This window comes from Micropterus dolomieu, linkage group LG11 (assembly GCF_021292245.1).
Source record: "Micropterus dolomieu isolate WLL.071019.BEF.003 ecotype Adirondacks linkage group LG11, ASM2129224v1, whole genome shotgun sequence".
Taxonomy (NCBI): Eukaryota; Metazoa; Chordata; class Actinopteri; order Centrarchiformes; family Centrarchidae; genus Micropterus; species Micropterus dolomieu.
This window is the reverse complement of record NC_060160.1, coordinates 14,752,155-14,769,309: the sequence shown is the minus strand read 5'-3', so window position 1 is coordinate 14,769,309 and position 17,155 is coordinate 14,752,155. Positions and strand designations below refer to the sequence as shown.

Genomic DNA, 17,155 nt, shown 5'->3' with positions numbered 1-17,155 from the left:
GCGAGGCAAATCAATTATCAAGTTTGTGACCTACAAAACAGACTGTATGAAAGCACATGAAGCTCAAGAAACACAGCGCTGAAGAAAGAATGTCAAGGCTACTGAGGAGTAGTAGGAATGACGGGCATGTGAATGTGTGTAAACCTTTCAATTGACATTTCATCATTTGTGGTGTGCCCCCTTATAAACTCATAAATCAGAGAACAGAACATCCACATTTACATGTACAAACACATGTGCTGTTGATGCTTGGGTTGCTTGATGTCAAACATTGTTTCCTCCAATCAAAACTGTTCAATGTCTGATAACAGTAGTGGGAAAAGAGATGGAGAGGACCTGTCTAAATAAGGCAAGTATAATTTTCTGTAGTTCATATTTGGTCGAAAACTGGACTCTTTCTTAGCCACAGTCACTTCTTGGAGTTTCTGGTGGGTGACAGGCATTGTTCAGAGGTAAGAAATAGTCCAGCACATAACCCCCTGTAAAACACAGAATTGTCATTTTTACACTTTTTGTAAAAGATTAAACAAACGAGATATAACATGTTAATAAATGTGTTTTAGAGGTGCTGGTAGGTGGATTTTGATACCTTTGGACAGAGGCTAGCTGTTTCCCCCTGTTTCCAGTCTTTATGCTAAGCTAAGCTAATCAGCTGCCAGCTGTAACCTTATATGTGCATACAGATCTTGTCATCTAACTCTCCCCCAGGTAAACAAAAGCATGTATTTCCCAAAATGTCCAACTATTGCTTTAAAAGTGAAGAGAAAAGGCTTACTCTTTTACTCCATTGACATGTCTGAGCATTGTTGTCAACACATCTTACTGATTTTATTTTGTTTATTTTAGCAAAAGGATACAGTAAAAAAATATATTTTTGTGATTTGCATTGCTAATAGTGACATCTGATTTGACGCAGCCCATCATCCCTATGCCTTCACACATTAGCACAACTCAAGTGGATGGCACTGAATATGTGCCTAAAAGTACTGAATAGTGTTAAATATTAGTCGGTTGTGTGAAAATCTTTGTCTCTAGCGTCACAGTCAATGGCAGGGTGTGTGAATGTGTGGTGACAGTTTTCTTTGAGAGATACAATCATGATTCATTGTGGATTTATAGACTCACATTTTGTTTGTGAGTATTGTCTTCAAATGAAAAAAGCCATCATCATGCCTCTTATGAAACAAGCATTCAGAATTCATACATCTGCCTCCTACTTGTTATTCTAAAGAAAAATATTGCTCCAACACCCATTTCTTAGGCTAAAAATAAGGTTTGAATCGTGTGAATGAATGTGTTTTGGTTTTCTATTCTACAGAAGCTCCAAGTTCTTTTACACATTTCAAATCTTGAAAAAGTGATTGGTTCTCAGACAGTGCATAATACAGATGGGATATCTAGGTCACGGATGTTCCAATATGGAAGCCATGTTGCCTGCATGATAATCAGTAATCCACTTTGCTCCGGCTCTGGCCCGGCCACTGACCCCTGCTGACCTGCTTGGAATTGATTTTGCGCTTGAACCTAAAGCAGGCGCAAATTAAGCCAAGATATTAGCGGAAATGGACAGAGCGGAGCAGAGGAAAAATCAAAAGAGATGAGACAGAACAGAACTGCATTTTTGGGTCTACTGAAAGAAGTAATTTAGCCATGGGAACGAAAGATGGTTACAATGACTTACTTTGATAGAACATCTGTATAAAAGCAGGCAAAATGACGAGGGCCTTGTGAAAAGCTTAATGGCCTAATTTCCTGCCCAGCCCAGCAGAAATATCTGTCTGACACTGACAGCTGATGAAAATGCACCAGGATTTGATTTTCTCCCAAGTGGAGAACAAGTTAAGACCTATCTCTCACTCTGTGAAGTCCCGCAGGCAATTCTGTGTGTGTGTGTGTGTGTGTGTGTCTGTGGGAGGAAAGACAGACATTCTGGCCGTGGCTGCCTTCTCCTCAGGGCTAATAACAAATTTAGTGATAATCGTCATGTTTTAATTGATGTTTCCACACCACTGACTCAAACCACTGGTGGATTACAACAGGGGATGAGAGATATGAGTAGTTTTGTATCTGCATGGCCCACAGTTCCCTTTATTGCACCGACTCACATCCGATCTGTCCAACGCTCAAGGCTTTAATGCACAGCGCAAGCAGCCCACCTCTGGGAAAGTGCAACCTGCTCACAGTCACTACATGAGGTAGATGGTACATGTTGTCCCATCTTCACGCTGCCACTGTTGGACTGGGTAAAAAGTGGCACTATATGAACAGCAAGCTGCTTGATTGCCCAGTGGCCCCCCAGCGTGCTGCGCTATGGAGAGGACTAATGTATTTATAACCCCTCTCATATGTGCACTGGGAACAAATTAGAGACAAATGAGGCAGAATTCCTCCGCTCGCCTCGGAAAGCCACAAAATTAGGGCAGCATTGTTTACAACCAGCAACAGATCACAACAGCAAACTAATGCAAAGTTAAATATGCTTCTATAAGTGTCTGTACAGTATAATGTGTAGTACTTTACTAAGTGTTGCACCATCATAGGCTGAATATTTTGTACATGTACATGCTTTAAACTCAAGTGGTTAGTAAGTCCTTAACATGCAAAACATTCTTTGTTTCCTTGCTTTACCTTCTATTGTCTGTTACGAAGACACTCCTTTGATGATTGACTACAGACGAATATTTAAGCCGCACAAAGCACATTTTATGTTTAACCATCTAACCTAACTGGGCTTATGAAAAAATTTGGACTGAAAAAGAGAAAATGTTGTGACTAAAACACAAGAAAGTATTATAGGCAGCAAAATTACAGATTTTAAAAGCCAAGAAAAGACACAAGTATGTCGATGGCCCAAACCGAAGCATAGACATGACTATATCCAAAATGTTTTAAAAAACTTTTTTTGCTCATATATCTACTCTGTGAAAAAGAAGAGGGTGGAAAAATTTTGTTACAGAAATAACTGGAGGTTCTGGTGAGTTGTTTTTTTTTTATTTGCTTTCTAGAGTTGGCATTTAATGTGTGCATTTTTCTCTTTGGCGTACCAGGCGTGACTTTTTTTCTTGCATACCAGCACTTCTCACAAGCTGCCGGTACTCTTCTCTGCCCTCTCCACCAGCATAAACGGAGTAGGGAGAACATTGGGTGCTTTTTTTATCCAAGCGTGTGCATAAAGCTGCTCATCAATGTTACTTTTCGTGAACCAACCAATAACAGCCTGGAAGGGGCGGGACATTAAAAAACATCGGAGTGGTGCTACAGCAAACTTTCAAAATGTTGAACTCGTTCTGCACAAGTTAGCACTTAGCATTAACAAATTAGAGACTAACCACCATGTGGACCATTATTTATTGCACAAGGATTTAATGAATGAGAACAATGTACCACAATGATTCAGCTGTAACTGGAATTACTAGTATAGACTACTAGTGGTAAGCTATATCTGATACTATTATCTGAAATTATAATGAATACATTAATAGTTGTCCCAGTCAAACCTTAACAAGACACAAATGGTATAATTTGTGAATCTGTTGAGCTGTTGAAACGTTACAAATAGGCAGAGCCGGCCCAGCCACTAAGCGACCATTGCTGTGGCATAGGGCCACGTGGCCAGTAGAGGGACCCATACAGTCACTGCTTGCTAGTGGTGGAAATAAATCACTGAAAAAAGAAACATAAAATAATAAAAATAAAATGAAAGACATCTCTTTATATTACGCACCATAATAAGCATAGTGGTTATTTAATTTAGTTATATAGGCTACTTTGGAAAATCAGCTGTGACCTGTGACTCCTAACCCTGACTGACCCTGTGACATCACCAACATCACTCGTTATGCTGGGTCCGTCAGGCTTGATGTCTGACAAGAGAAGATCATATTTGTCTGGACATGTAAAGAGACAACAGAAGAGAGGAGGCAAGAAGATAAAGGTACGTAAGGCCACAGGCTCCATTTTCCTATGCCTGTATTTTTAGATAATCTGCACTAAAGGTTTTACATTAGTCAGGTCCACCAGCCTCCACCTCTACCTCCATCATTGGTTTCATCCAAGAAGCTGACAGTGCTGGTAAGTTTAGGCCTACCTCAACAATAACTAAATAATTATTCACCTCTAGGAACACCCAGTGTATGAACATGTCAACTTACTAAAATTACTTATTTTCCGTGTTAATCTCCCTCATTTGCCTACTGAAGTGGAGAGCAGTACCATTGTGCTTACTACCACACCTGGCTCTCCAGTTTCTACTCCTCCAGTGGATCCAGCTGACTGGCCATCAGTCCTTAATGACCAGTTACACGTTGATGTGGTGAGCAGTAAAACCAGCACAGGTTGACAGAGACATTTTGACTTTTTTGTAGTTTTTGTCTCTTAATCTCTTGTCTGGCTGTTAATAAAGATTTAAGCTTTGGTCATAATCACTTTATCAGTCTTTTTATTCAGTGTCTACTGGGTCTTGCACTGCCATTAAGCTCAGTAGCACTGGTGGTATCGTATGTTTCCTGTTTGACATCAAACATAGTAGATAATAATATAGAGTATAGTCTAGTTATTGTTTTTCATCAGAATCAGCTTTATTGTCAAACAGGTTTAAGAAATCTGCTTTTGTATTTTTGTGCTAAACAAACATGGCAGGTTTAAGAATATAAGAAAGATTTGTCGGGTCTTATTTAAAAACAAGAGACGTTGTTTCTGTGTCATATATAGTGACAACGCCCGACAGTCAGAGGGGCCTCCAACTAAATTTTGATTAGGACCCCTGAAGGTCTAGGGCCGGCATGCAAATAGGCCTACTATTAACAATCTGTAGGCAAACATAAGCCAAAAAATGTGTAACCTAGTAATATATTAGTAATATACTAACATAAAACCTTTTAGTTATTATTATATTGTACTAATACACTAATTTATAGTAGTTACTCCCATAGATGGATAGTGCCTCTGCAGTGGACAGATGTAGATTCAGCTGGGATGCCATTGTACGAATATTTGTTCTTATTGCCGCCACGCTTCTTGAGAGCAAATTGTTCCCCTTGTTCTGTTTTACTAAAAAAACTAAACTATTTTTTACAATTATTGTTGCAATATAAATTTTGTGTGTGTGTGTGCGTGTGTGTGTGTACATAACATATGTTAGCTTATGCTAGCTAACTGCTTTGGTTGTTTGTGGCAAATGCAAAACAAAATCCCGGCATTCAAATTCAAATTTGTGTGAATAAAGGGAATATTTGCTTGCATGTTGCAATTACTTGTATGTTCAGTCTGAACGCAGGTTTACACCAGACAGTCTGGTGTTTTGGAGTTATCCACTTACCTTTTCTTGTCGAGTTTGCTTTCAACATTTCCGCTCCCTATTGGCTTGCCTCAGTTCCATTTTTTGAATAGAGGCTTTCGTCTGTCTTTCTGAAACATTGAAACATGTTAAATTAATGTCTTGTTAGCATTCAATGACAACATACCATGTTGTCACTGGCACTTAAAAGTGTTGTGTTATCTGTAGCTGTTTCAAAAATACTACTATTCTCCATTGACAGTGTAAATATGTGCTTACTCTTTGACAACGCTGGTTTAGTATAGATAGATATTTTCAATTCCTACAATCACGCCTAGAAAAAGGTATAAACTTGGTCACTGGTCATTTGAAACAAAGTGTCATATCTAAATACGTAGGCTACTCCACAGCTCTATTTTTTACTAATATAGTGACTTTTGTGATAAAAGTTTTGTCGCTGGTTGTCTTAAATAAAAACTCTACAAAGTGACAGAGATTGTCACATTTTCAATACTTCACTTCATGACACACAGTGTCTGCTCAGCAACAAACAACAAACTCTCTATATATCTAAATCAGATCAATAGGATATCCATACAAACGGCCTGCAGCTGTGTGTTGCCATCAAGCAGCTCACCTAATGTAATAAGGAACACCAATAGTTGATTTTCAAACTTAGTGGTGCAGAGAGAGAAAACGAGGATGATGAGATTAGCGCAGCTTGGCTCCAACGTCGAGCTCCATTTTATAAACAGTCACAATTAACACAGACTGTCATTATACAGGGGACAATGAGATGAGTTGGGGAGAACAGATTAATAACTTCACTGCGTGAGTCAAACTCTGCTGCATTACAAAGACACACTCATATTTGTTTCTCAGAGTCAACACTGACATTTGGACGTTTGGATATGATAATTAATCATGATAAGATGAATGCTCACATGCTTAGACAGAAGGTAGAGTGCAGCGGCATACACGTCTATTGTGTGTTGCTCTTCAGACAGGTGTAATAATGCAGTTTGACAATCGCCCGTACTATGTGATAACACAAAATTAGCAGGTGTGCTGAGCAGCAAAAAGGCCTCCATTAATGGTACATCCTGTGCTATGTTCCCTGAGGTGGATTAAGCCTGGTCTTAACTAATTGTATTTTTACTGGGAACAGACATGGTTTTCATAAAAGAAGTAGCTTTAGTTGAAGAAGAATTACATTCACATACACACACATTGTGTGTGTATGTGAATGTAATTCTTATTACATCGTTTGTGGCAACAAGACATTTAGCATGTTATTTTTGTTGTATTAATTTAATTAGTTGTTCTTTATGTTCTTTACCAGTGTTTATGATTGCACCTGATTTTGAATTAGTATTTGACTTACATTGTGTATATTCATTTTAGGACCTGTCCAGGGTGTACCCCACATCTCGCCTGTTGCCAGCTGGGATTGGCTCCAGCCCCTCTGCTACCCTGTACACAGGATATGCGGTTGATGATGGATGGATGAATGGATATTAATTTTAGTCACATTTGAGTTATTTGATTTTAAGTCATCAAAACCTTAAGACACTTTTGTTGAGACAAACATTCTGTGACATTTTCATCAGATATCATTAATTTGAAAGTCTTCTAACCTACAGACTACAGCTGTGCGTACACAGTTACCAAGAATAGAGATGTTTTTCTCATCCATTGCAAATTAGACAAAATTAATACAGTCTAAGACAAGCACTTTGTTTAAAGACTTTAAAACTCATTAGTTACATAAACCTAAGTGAGCAAAGAGGGAGTCCTTTTTCTTACTTTTAATGAAGTTTGTGTGAAACATTTAGTTTTCCCAAACAGATGTTCAGCACGAGTAATATCTTTTCTAAACACTTTATAGTCCCTATTCAGTATATGAGCTATGTTATTTTTAAGCACCTGCCATCTTTGAGTCAAAATAACAAAAGGCTCACACATTTCACATGTGTAATTAGTCTACCACTCCTTTCATAATCATGTTTCACTTCCACTCCTTGTTTCATCTCTCCCACACTTTCAGACAAAGCAAGAAGAGTTTCAGAGTGTATACTCCTCACTTCCTACACAGCCAGGGGTGTTTTACTAGAGAATGGTGTCTGCAGGAGATGAAGCTCACAGGCCTTCTCTCTCACTCTCCTTCGGTTGCATTGTATTAGTCAGTGAATGGTGAATCAGCCGTTTGTCACTGACACAATAATAGCTTACCAGTGGCTTTTATAGGCACCAGGTGAACTAATAAAAAGCTCAGCTTTGGTATCCTCAGGCCAAAAGAATGGAAATTCATCTACAAACAGCAAGTGCATGAAAAAAGTTCTGTTAAACATCATACCGGAGGGCTGGTTCAGTCTCTTTAGTGTCTTATTTCATAAATCCTCTATTTCCCAACACTCCCACTCCTGCCAATTACATGAGACTGTCCTCGCCAGAAAAATAACCATATATGTCGTTTGTTCAAGCACGTTCTTACGACCCATATTAACGTTTAAGTTCGTATTATAAATAGCGAGAAAGCCTGTATAAAGAGGTGGATGAGGGGGTTGGTTAGTTGGATGGATGGATGGATGGGTCAAACCTAGGGAAGATTTAATTGGACTTTAATATTTGTAACCCACAGAAGACAATCTACAAATGTGTACAATGATGCGCAAACATTTCACTATCTGCAAATGTGTACTTTTACATCTGTGATGTGTAAAATCATATCCACAAAAATACAGGGTGATTTGCAAATACACACAATTTAATCTGTACAAAGATCTTTTTATTTCACATACAAAGTGTTATTTGCGCATTTGTGGATCCATTTCTACACACAAAACTGTTTATACACATTAGAGGATTGCTTCCTGTCAATTTGCAGGTCACGTGACATTTGTAACTTCCTTTTCACACATTTGTGGAATTTTGTCCACTCTGTCCCACTGAGATCTGTAAACAGAGATTTGTAAATTTGAGAGTAATTTACTAGCTACACCAGCAGGTGGCAACAGCAACATTCTCTCCCATGAACTGACAGAATATTCACGGCACTAGCTGGCGTCATCCTCATTGGTAGAGACAACAAGGGGAAAGGACTGTAGCCTTGTTTCAACAAGCAGCGGAAAAATAAAGCAGAGAATCTTCTTTTAAATCAACGTTCGTGATTCAGGATCGGGTTCATCCTTGTCACCAAAAAGAACCACTGCTGTAAACAACTAAAGATTTGGGTAAATCACAAATAAGACCGAAATGATCCACAAATTGACAGGAAGTTGTTGTGGGGCCAGCCCGGCTGACGGTGAGTGTCCTGGTTTTTTCTCGTTCTCGAACTGCGTCGGTTACGACACTATGGGAACGCCTCTAGGCGTAGCAGGTCTGAACGTGAATGAAATCACTCCAATCCTATTGGCTTGTTGCTAGAACGGTAAGGTGTGACGGAATAACCGGAGGAGTATAAAGCACACCTGTACACACTCATCATTAGCTTTTTTCTATTCAGCAGGCGCTCTGTATGTTGTTTGAAGAAAGCTCCAGTCCTACAAGCAGTGTGTCTTACCTGAAGAAGAAGTCTACCAGCATGTCCGGCAACCAGAAGTACAGAAGTTGTGTTTTTCCTTGCCCTCGGTACATCACGGACGGAGATTCTCATGAGATGTGTGTCTCATGTTTGGGGATGGAGCACGCCCGGGCAGCTCTCGAGGGGGCTGCCTGCGGCCATTGCAAAGCCCTTTCCGTGCGGGTACTGTGGTCCCGCATGGCTCTCTTTTCCAAGGATGGCCGGATGTGTTCTCCCCGTGTCGTGGGCCCTGCGGTTATGGGAGGATGCGCTTGCGAGCTATCTCTCCCCTCGACTTGCGTCCTCCCTGGAGAAGCCGGCGTTACCCTCCAAGCCATGCCGCACCACATCTACGCTCGTGGGGAAGGCGTACATGGCAGCGGGCCAGGCAGGTGCGAGCTTGCACACCATGGCGGTGCTTCAAGCCTACCAAGCTGACCTGCTACAGGAGATGGTTCAGAGGAGGGGTCCCTCTGAGGAAGATCTGGCGGAACTTCGCAGAACCACGGACCTGTCTCTCCGGGCCACCAAAGAAACAGCCCGCTCCATTTGCCGGTCCATGTCGGTTCTGGTGGCCACAGAGCGTCACCTATGGCTCAACCTCGCGGGCATATCTGAGAAGGATAAGAGCTTCCTCCTCGATGCACCGGTAAGCACGGCGGGCCTCTTCGGTGACACGGTGGACTTGGTGGTGGATCGGTTCCAGCACGTTAAGACGCAGGGCAGACTTTGCAGAGGCTTGGCGGAGCCTGACAAACATTTCTCCATGGGTCCTGTGCACTGCCATAGATGGGTATCGACTACAGTTCAAAACCCGCCCTCCAAAATTCAATGGGGTGGTTTGGACTGTGGTCCGCCCGGAGCAAGGTCCGGTGTTGGGACAGGAAGTTCTTACTCTGCTGAGGAAAGGGGCCGTGGAACGTGTCTCCCCCCCAGACAGAGACGGCAGGTTCTACAGCCGGTACTTCATAGTCCCCAAGAAGGACGGAGGATGAAATGCCTGCAGCACTGTGGACCCTGCTGCACAAGAAGGCACTTTAGGGATGTATCCTGGACGGTCTCATGTGCAGCAGTCCAGATGGCTGCGCCCTATTTTGGATCTGCGGGTTCTAAACCGGTCTCTGAGGAGATTCAGGTTCAAGATGCTCACCATCCCCGCCATCGTGACGCACATCCAATCCCAGGATTGGTTCGTCACGATAGATCTAAAGGACGCCTATTTCCACGTCTCCATCCGTCCTTCTCACAGGAAGTTCCTGAGGTTCGCCTTCGTGAAAGGGGTGAAGTTAGGCCACGCCATCACTATAAAACACTTTCAACGAGTGTTGGGTCTCCTGGCAGCTGCGTCCAGCCATCTGGACTGCTGCACATGAGACCCCTGCAGTGGTGGCTAAAGACCAAGGGTTTTTCCCCGAGGGGAAATCCTTTCCAAATCCAGAATCAGGGAGCAGACCTGCTGTCGAGGCAGGGGCTGAGGCACGGGAATGGAGACTTCACCCCGAAGTGGTGGAGCTCTTGTGCGGAGAGTTCGGCCCCATAGACATGGATCTGTTTGCGTCTCAAGAGACTACGCACTGCCCGGTATGGTTTTCTCTCGTTCCTCCAGCCCCGTTGGGTCTGGACGCCATGGTACATTCGTGGCCGAGGCTACATCTGTACGCTTTTCCCCCAGTCGCTCTGCTCCCGGGGATTCTGGAGCGGGTCCGCCAGGACAATGTCGGCCTACTGCTCGTAGCCCCGTTCTGGCCAACCCGGGTGTGGTTCTCGGACATCATGTCGCTCATGGACGGCCCGCCGAGGAGAGACCTGCTGTCCCAGGCGCAGGGCCGGGTTCTTCACCCTTGCCCCGCCGTATGGCGACTCTGGGTCTGGCCTCTGAGGGGGCACAGTACCTAGAGGCGGGTCTAACAGCCGGAGCAGTTGAGACCCTCCTCAGCTCCAGGGCCCCGTCCACACGGATCCTCCGTGGTGCCCGGAGGATGAGACCTGCAACTCGGTCCAAGGTTCCCACTTGGGATCTGGCGGTGGTTCTTGGGGCGTTGGCTGAGGCCCCCTTCGAACCCCTGGAGTCAGCTGAGGCTAAGCACTTGACCCTCACGATGGCCTTTCTCCTTGCTATCACCTCTCTGAGGAGGTTGGGGGTTCTCCAAGCGCTTTCGGTTTCCCCACAAAGCCTGGAGTTTGCCCCGGGGAATATTAGGGCTATCCTGCACCCTCGTCCAGGATACATCCCTAAAGTGCCTTCTTGTGCAGCAGGGTCCACAGTGCTGCAGGCATTTCATCCTCCACCTTATGTGACGGCGGAGGACGGGAGACTTCATCTGCTCTGCCCTGTCAGAGCACTGAGTATTTACACTCTGAGGTCCTCCCGTTGGAGGAAGGCTGACCAGCTGCTAGTGTGTTTTGGGTCCCCCAGGGGTGGGCTCCCTGCATCCAAACATACTATTAGCAACTGGATTGTTCAGACTATTTCCCTGGCCTATCAGGTGCGCAGTTTGCCTTCACCTGTGGCTCTGAGGGCTCATTCTACCAGAGGCATGGCGGCCTCTCGAGCCCTCCTTTCCGGGGCCTCTTTGCAGGATGTTTGTGTAGCGGCTGGCTGGGCCACTCCGCACACATTCATTCGGTTTTACAGTCTCAACCTTCCTTTGGCACCTGGCACTCGTGCGCTCTCCTCTTAGTCGTGCCACTTTATTGCACACTGGGGCAGGCGGGGTTTTCGGCACGGTTTAGTGGGTATCTCGTTCCCATAGTGTCGTAACCGACGCAGTTCGAGTTCCCTCGAATAATTTTTGTTCTCCCACTGTTTTGTTCTCCTGCATTCTGCCTGCCTCCCTGTGTCTCCTCCCCTGCGTGTTCTCCTCCTCTCTCTCCCTCCACTCCTGAGCCCAGCCAACAACCCGCACCTGCACCTCATCAGCCTGCCACACCTGCCAGTGATCAACCTCATCCCTGCCTGTATATCAACCCCGGTTCTCCACACCATCTTCGCTTGATCGTCATTGCTCCCAACCCGGTGCCAACCTCTCAAGCTCTGGTTAAACCTCAGAAGTGATGTCTGTTTTCCAGCCCCTGGTTATTCCCTGTGTTAACTCTGTCTCTCTCTGCTTTCCCTCCCAGATTCACTCACCCTCATCCTCCGGTCCTCTCCTCTCGGGCTTTCTCCACGTTGCCCTCCTGGCTCCCCCCGCTTCTCGCCTCACAGCCTATGCCTCGCCTGCTCCTCGGCCCTCAGTGTCCACGTGCCCCGGCGTGCACCTCACCTCCACCTCCTCTTCCCTAGCCCCTCTGTAAACTTTCAGTAAACCTCCTTCCCACTGAGCGTTGCGTTTGGGTCTGTTCTGTCCAATCTCATAACAGGAAGTAATCCGCAAATGTGCAAAAACAGTTTTGTGTGTAGGAATGGATACACAAATACGTAAATAACACTTTGTATGTGAAATAAAAAGATCTTTGTACAGATTTAATTGTATATATTTGCAAATCCTGTGATATTTGTGTATATTTTTATTTACAGATCTCTGCAGTACACATGGACATAATTACACAAATGTGTAAAAAGGAACTTACAAATGAAACATGACCCACAAATTCACAGGAAGTAATCTGTAAATGTGTAAAAACAGTTTTGTGTGTACACATCACCCTGTATTTTTGTATTTTACACATCACAAATGTAAAAATACACATTTGCAGATAGTGAAATGTTTGCGCATCATTGTACACATTTGTAGATTGTCTTCTGTGGGTTACAAATATTAAAGTCCAATTAAATCTTCCATACAAACCCAGGACTTTCACCCAGGAGAACAGCATTCTAGTCCCATGTGAAGCCAAACAAATGTTGAGTTATTTTGAGTTTTAAGTTAAAGGAGACCTATTATACTGCTTTTCCAGTCCTATATTGTAGTTCTGTGACTCCTGGATGGCAGCTTTGCATGATTCAAAAAAATGCATGTAGGCCTTCATTTCAGCCTCTGTCTGAACAAGTTGTAGATGCTCCTGTCTCTTTAAGGCCCCCCTCTCAAAGCCCACTGTCTTCTGATTGGCCAAGACCTGAAGCATGTTACCAGGCTTTTGCTGGGCGGAACAGGCAGACTGAGAGTGCCATTAGTGTGGGAGCTCATGGCCATATATGGAACACCGGCTCCTTCTGGCTCGGTATTACCAAAGTCCTTTTAGGCAAGTCCTGCCACTTGGCCGCCATCTTGGAAACACTTCCGGGCAGCTATTTCGGACTAACTAGACCAGGCTCCTATCTAAATGAATGGGGAGAGAGCCAGAACTGCACTTTTACTGGTCACTGGGACATAAAAACTACATGAATAGAATCAGCAGGAAAATCTGATAAAAATCGCTGGAAGAGTTTGATAGAGAGGATGGATAGGAGAATTTTCCCCGATTTTGCTGACATGTTTAGATTTTGATGATCTGGTAGTCAGTGCTTGCTTTTTGTGCTTCTATTATGATTAAGTAGGCTACGTAGTTAAATGGTTTCTATTTTTGTCTGTTTTAACCATGTTAATTGTTGGTTTATGTTCGGGAGTCTGCACAGGGTGTTTTTTTTTGGAAAATCAACTGGATTCTACCTTCTGTGTCTGACTTCCTGCTCGGTTCGACCTGCTCTGTGCTGCTTGACGTGGCTTCCTTCAAATATAGACTGGCTACCGACGCTTCTGGGATGCACTGCGGCCGCGCCTAGTAGACTCACAAGCATTGACTAGATTGGCCGCAATTAGCTACAGCAACTGTGGCGCAGCCGTAACGCGACGCAGGCGGATTGAGTGGACTTTGCAAGTAAACCTAACTGCGACACTGTCACAACGTTAACAATGTGTTTAATTTCATGTGACTTACGTCATGTGACTTACATAACATATTTAAGCTGGACTGTTAAGGGAAACGCTCATATGTGTCATTTTGGGAGGCATTGACAAACAACCTATTTAGTTGTTTAGGTTGGGGGCCAGGTTGAATTAGATACATTAAAAACACATGCTTTTTATGATAGAGATGTAAAAAAGGAACCTGCCAGAAGAGACAGAGAATAAACTTCATCTAAAAGTAAATATGTGTTTACAGGACTGCAAGTTAGTGGCCTAGCAAGTTATAGAAGCAATGTCTGCTCTAATTGTGTCTGGTAATGTGTTTTTGAAGCAATGTTATTGCTATTCATGGTATTCAAGCAGGAGCAAATGCCTCTTCCTGCCCATGGACACATAATTGAGGAGCCTGAGGAAGATTAACACGGTGAAGAAATAAAACAGGGCTGGAAGATAAAGACAGTTTTGATATAAAGATGAAACAATAGCCAGAAAAATCAGGGAGGAGAGAGTGTGGCAGTGAGAGACAAAATATGTTTGGAAAGTGTTCAACCACATGTCTCCAATTCATAATTAACTTTTTAGAACCTTCACAAAGCTACAGGAGTGGGGCCCATGCCAGCAGAGCTATTCCTTTTCACTGGCAGATGTGACTCTGCTGTGTTTTATTGTGTTTATTTACATGTTTTCTCAGTGCCAACCGTACATGAGGTAGTTTAAGGAAACACATGTTGCCAGAGGGTCAACAAGCACACACTTTGTCGACAGGAGAAATACAGCAGTCCTTATATGACACATTTTTGTGACTGAATGGATGGTAGATGAGGTGCAGCTCTCTTGGACAGGAAAATCAAGTGGTTTATTTATGAAACAATATCCAGATTATTCTATTTTCCTTCCTCGATTTGAATACAGCACTAAAAAAGCAATACTTAAGTTATTAAGCAATCTGTTTACATATTAATTGCTACACCTTACGCAGCCATCAGGTAAGTTAGGTATGTGTCTAATTAGATGCTGTGGATCTCTCACTGAGACAGGCAATCATCACCCACTATTGTACATGGTTAGTAAATCATCGTTTAGGGATGCTGGTTAATGATGTTGACTCATTAAGTGTTTGGCCACATCACTTGCTGTTTTGTGAAGAGGAAGTGGTGAGTCATGAACCAACAGTGGTGAACAGTAGCTGTGAGACACTTTCAGCATAGGAATTGTATCTTCTTTTTGTCTACAACAGGAAGATAAGGAGAAATTAAATAATTTTTACGGCCAGTTATATCTCTCCTGTCCTGAGGCCTCTGTTCTAATCACTGACCAGTGGGTGTTGAGTGGCGGGCACATGGCCCTCGTTAATCCTTTTCCCTTCTTTGCAATAAATTATGCATCAGAAAAAGCTTTTTCCACCTCAATGGATGTGTCCCTTAATCCCTGGCTCCTAAAACCTGTTTAATCTGAACTAAGTCATTAAAACAGTAAAGGGATATCACAAAGGACTTTCAAGCCAATTGGCTTAACGGTAACGTGATTAGATCATTGATCTTTCGGCAAAGCCTTGGGCTTCCAGGTGCGAAATGACTATTTAATAAAATCAGAGAAATCTTGTTACTAGAAAATGACTGATCAAAGTTAAGGCCAGGTGACTGGGGTGGCATTGGTATCCATGTATCTGGGCAAAGGTATTTATTCTCCAGATCCCCTCTTGACATTACCAAGAATGCATGGGGCTGGGATGAGAGATTGTGTTCTTAATCCCTTACCAGCCACTATCCATACCTCTATGCATCTTTAACAGGGATTGCTGCTTTAAGCTTTGATAGTGATCACCATTGAGCAACACTTTTTCCCTCTCAGATACACAAAAAGGAAGTGGTCTAATATCATTATAGCCTGATTAATGCAAGTGTAATCTTACAGATCCACTTCAGTTGTCTTTTTTGTCCTGTAGTCTAGTGAATCAGGATCACACCTGACGATATCAGCATGATGTTGGTTAGAACTGTAAAATACACCTAGCTGGCAATAGTTATCAAGCATCATAGAGCTCTAAAAATCTCTTGAACCTCATTTAAAAGTGCGGATGACAAGGAACATACATGCCTTTACAGACACTCTATGTGCAATAACACCAGACATCACTAAGAGGATTACGATTGTCCTTTCCTATTGCCAGAAATAAATAATTAAATCACAAGACCTTTTTTGTAATTAATGAGATGAGATGAAATATCACTTAATTTCAAATTTAATTAGGAGCCATAATATTTCCTTCATTGGACTGCCTGCTAATGCTGTGCAGTTTCCTGCTGTTGATGAATGCAGGGAGTATTAAAAACATGAACATTACAGTTCCCTGGACTGCACATGAAATTTCCCATGATCTGAACATAATGTAGGCGACAAATGCCAGGAGACACACAAACACACGCACACAACCATGGCCGTGATATACACAGAGGGGTCTACCTTTAGGACTACACAAGCTAAAAAGGTTAATAAACGCTTGGTAATGAAAATTAATGACACAAATCATACACAGGCCCTGACACACGTTTCCCTGTTTAATAGCAATGGCTGAGACACACTCATTTTAATTACCTATATTGCAGCATTGATGTCCTTCAGTGTCAAGCTCCAAAGTTCTCTCTGTGCATATCACTACAGATGAGCATTTGAGGCCATTATCATAACTATGACAAAGGTATTGACTTCTACCCTCAGATGAGTTTTGCTTATGCAATAAGAATTGCCATTAATTGGGGTAATGAGGCTTGCATACTGAGTTTCACTACCACTTTTGGTCTCAATCATATAATGATGATTTCGCATAAAGGGGATTGGCTGGAGTCCCGGCTGAGGTCATTAGTAATTTAGTAATTTTAAATGGAGAACACTTTAAACAGCTTACCAGGTTCTTTATAAACCTAAAAGCTAATACGATAGTTCAGCAAATATTTATAAAGCTTAATGTTGGTGGCTCATCTTTTTCTTTGATAAGTAACAGTCTCAAAAATATACTCTCTGAGGCATGCGAATGCCTTTCTTTATCAAACAGCACTAATTGACTATGCACATTATTCAGCAAGGTTACAAGTTGCCAGTCAGTGATCAATATAACTGGCAAATGTGCTTCAAAATGAATTAGCAGCCGCACACACATCGAAAACAGATTAATCCGGTCCAAGTTGGAATTCCACAAAGGATGAAACTAAATTGTTTACCAACGACTGTCTGGAATTTTCTCTTGGGAGTGAGTGAAAATTGCAATTTGCTGATTTAGCACTATGTTGCAAAATAATAATAAATTTTAAAAAAAAATAACAGGAGGCTTGCTGCTGGCTACATTTTGATGATGGATTTTGAATAATGCAAATATGATAAATTAGCCAACATGTAGCATTTCACTAATTAATTATAATTAATCATGTTGAAGTTTTCAGAGGTGTAGCCAGTGATAATGTTGTCTGTTTGATGTATTGCCCATATGAAGCCCAG

General features: G+C 42.7%; 1 long non-coding RNA gene across 1 annotated transcript in view; it reads right to left on the bottom strand.

Moving 5' to 3' along the window:
• Positions 1-348: 348 nt before the first annotated feature.
• Positions 349-17,155, bottom strand: part of LOC123979055 — a 33,501-nt gene continuing 16,694 nt past the window's right edge. Inside the window, exons 2-4 of the long non-coding RNA XR_006827140.1 lie at positions 6,660-6,748; positions 5,318-5,406; positions 349-479 (exon numbers count right to left, since the gene is read on the bottom strand). This is a non-coding gene — a long non-coding RNA (uncharacterized LOC123979055). The remainder of the gene's footprint in view (positions 480-5,317; positions 5,407-6,659; positions 6,749-17,155) is intronic.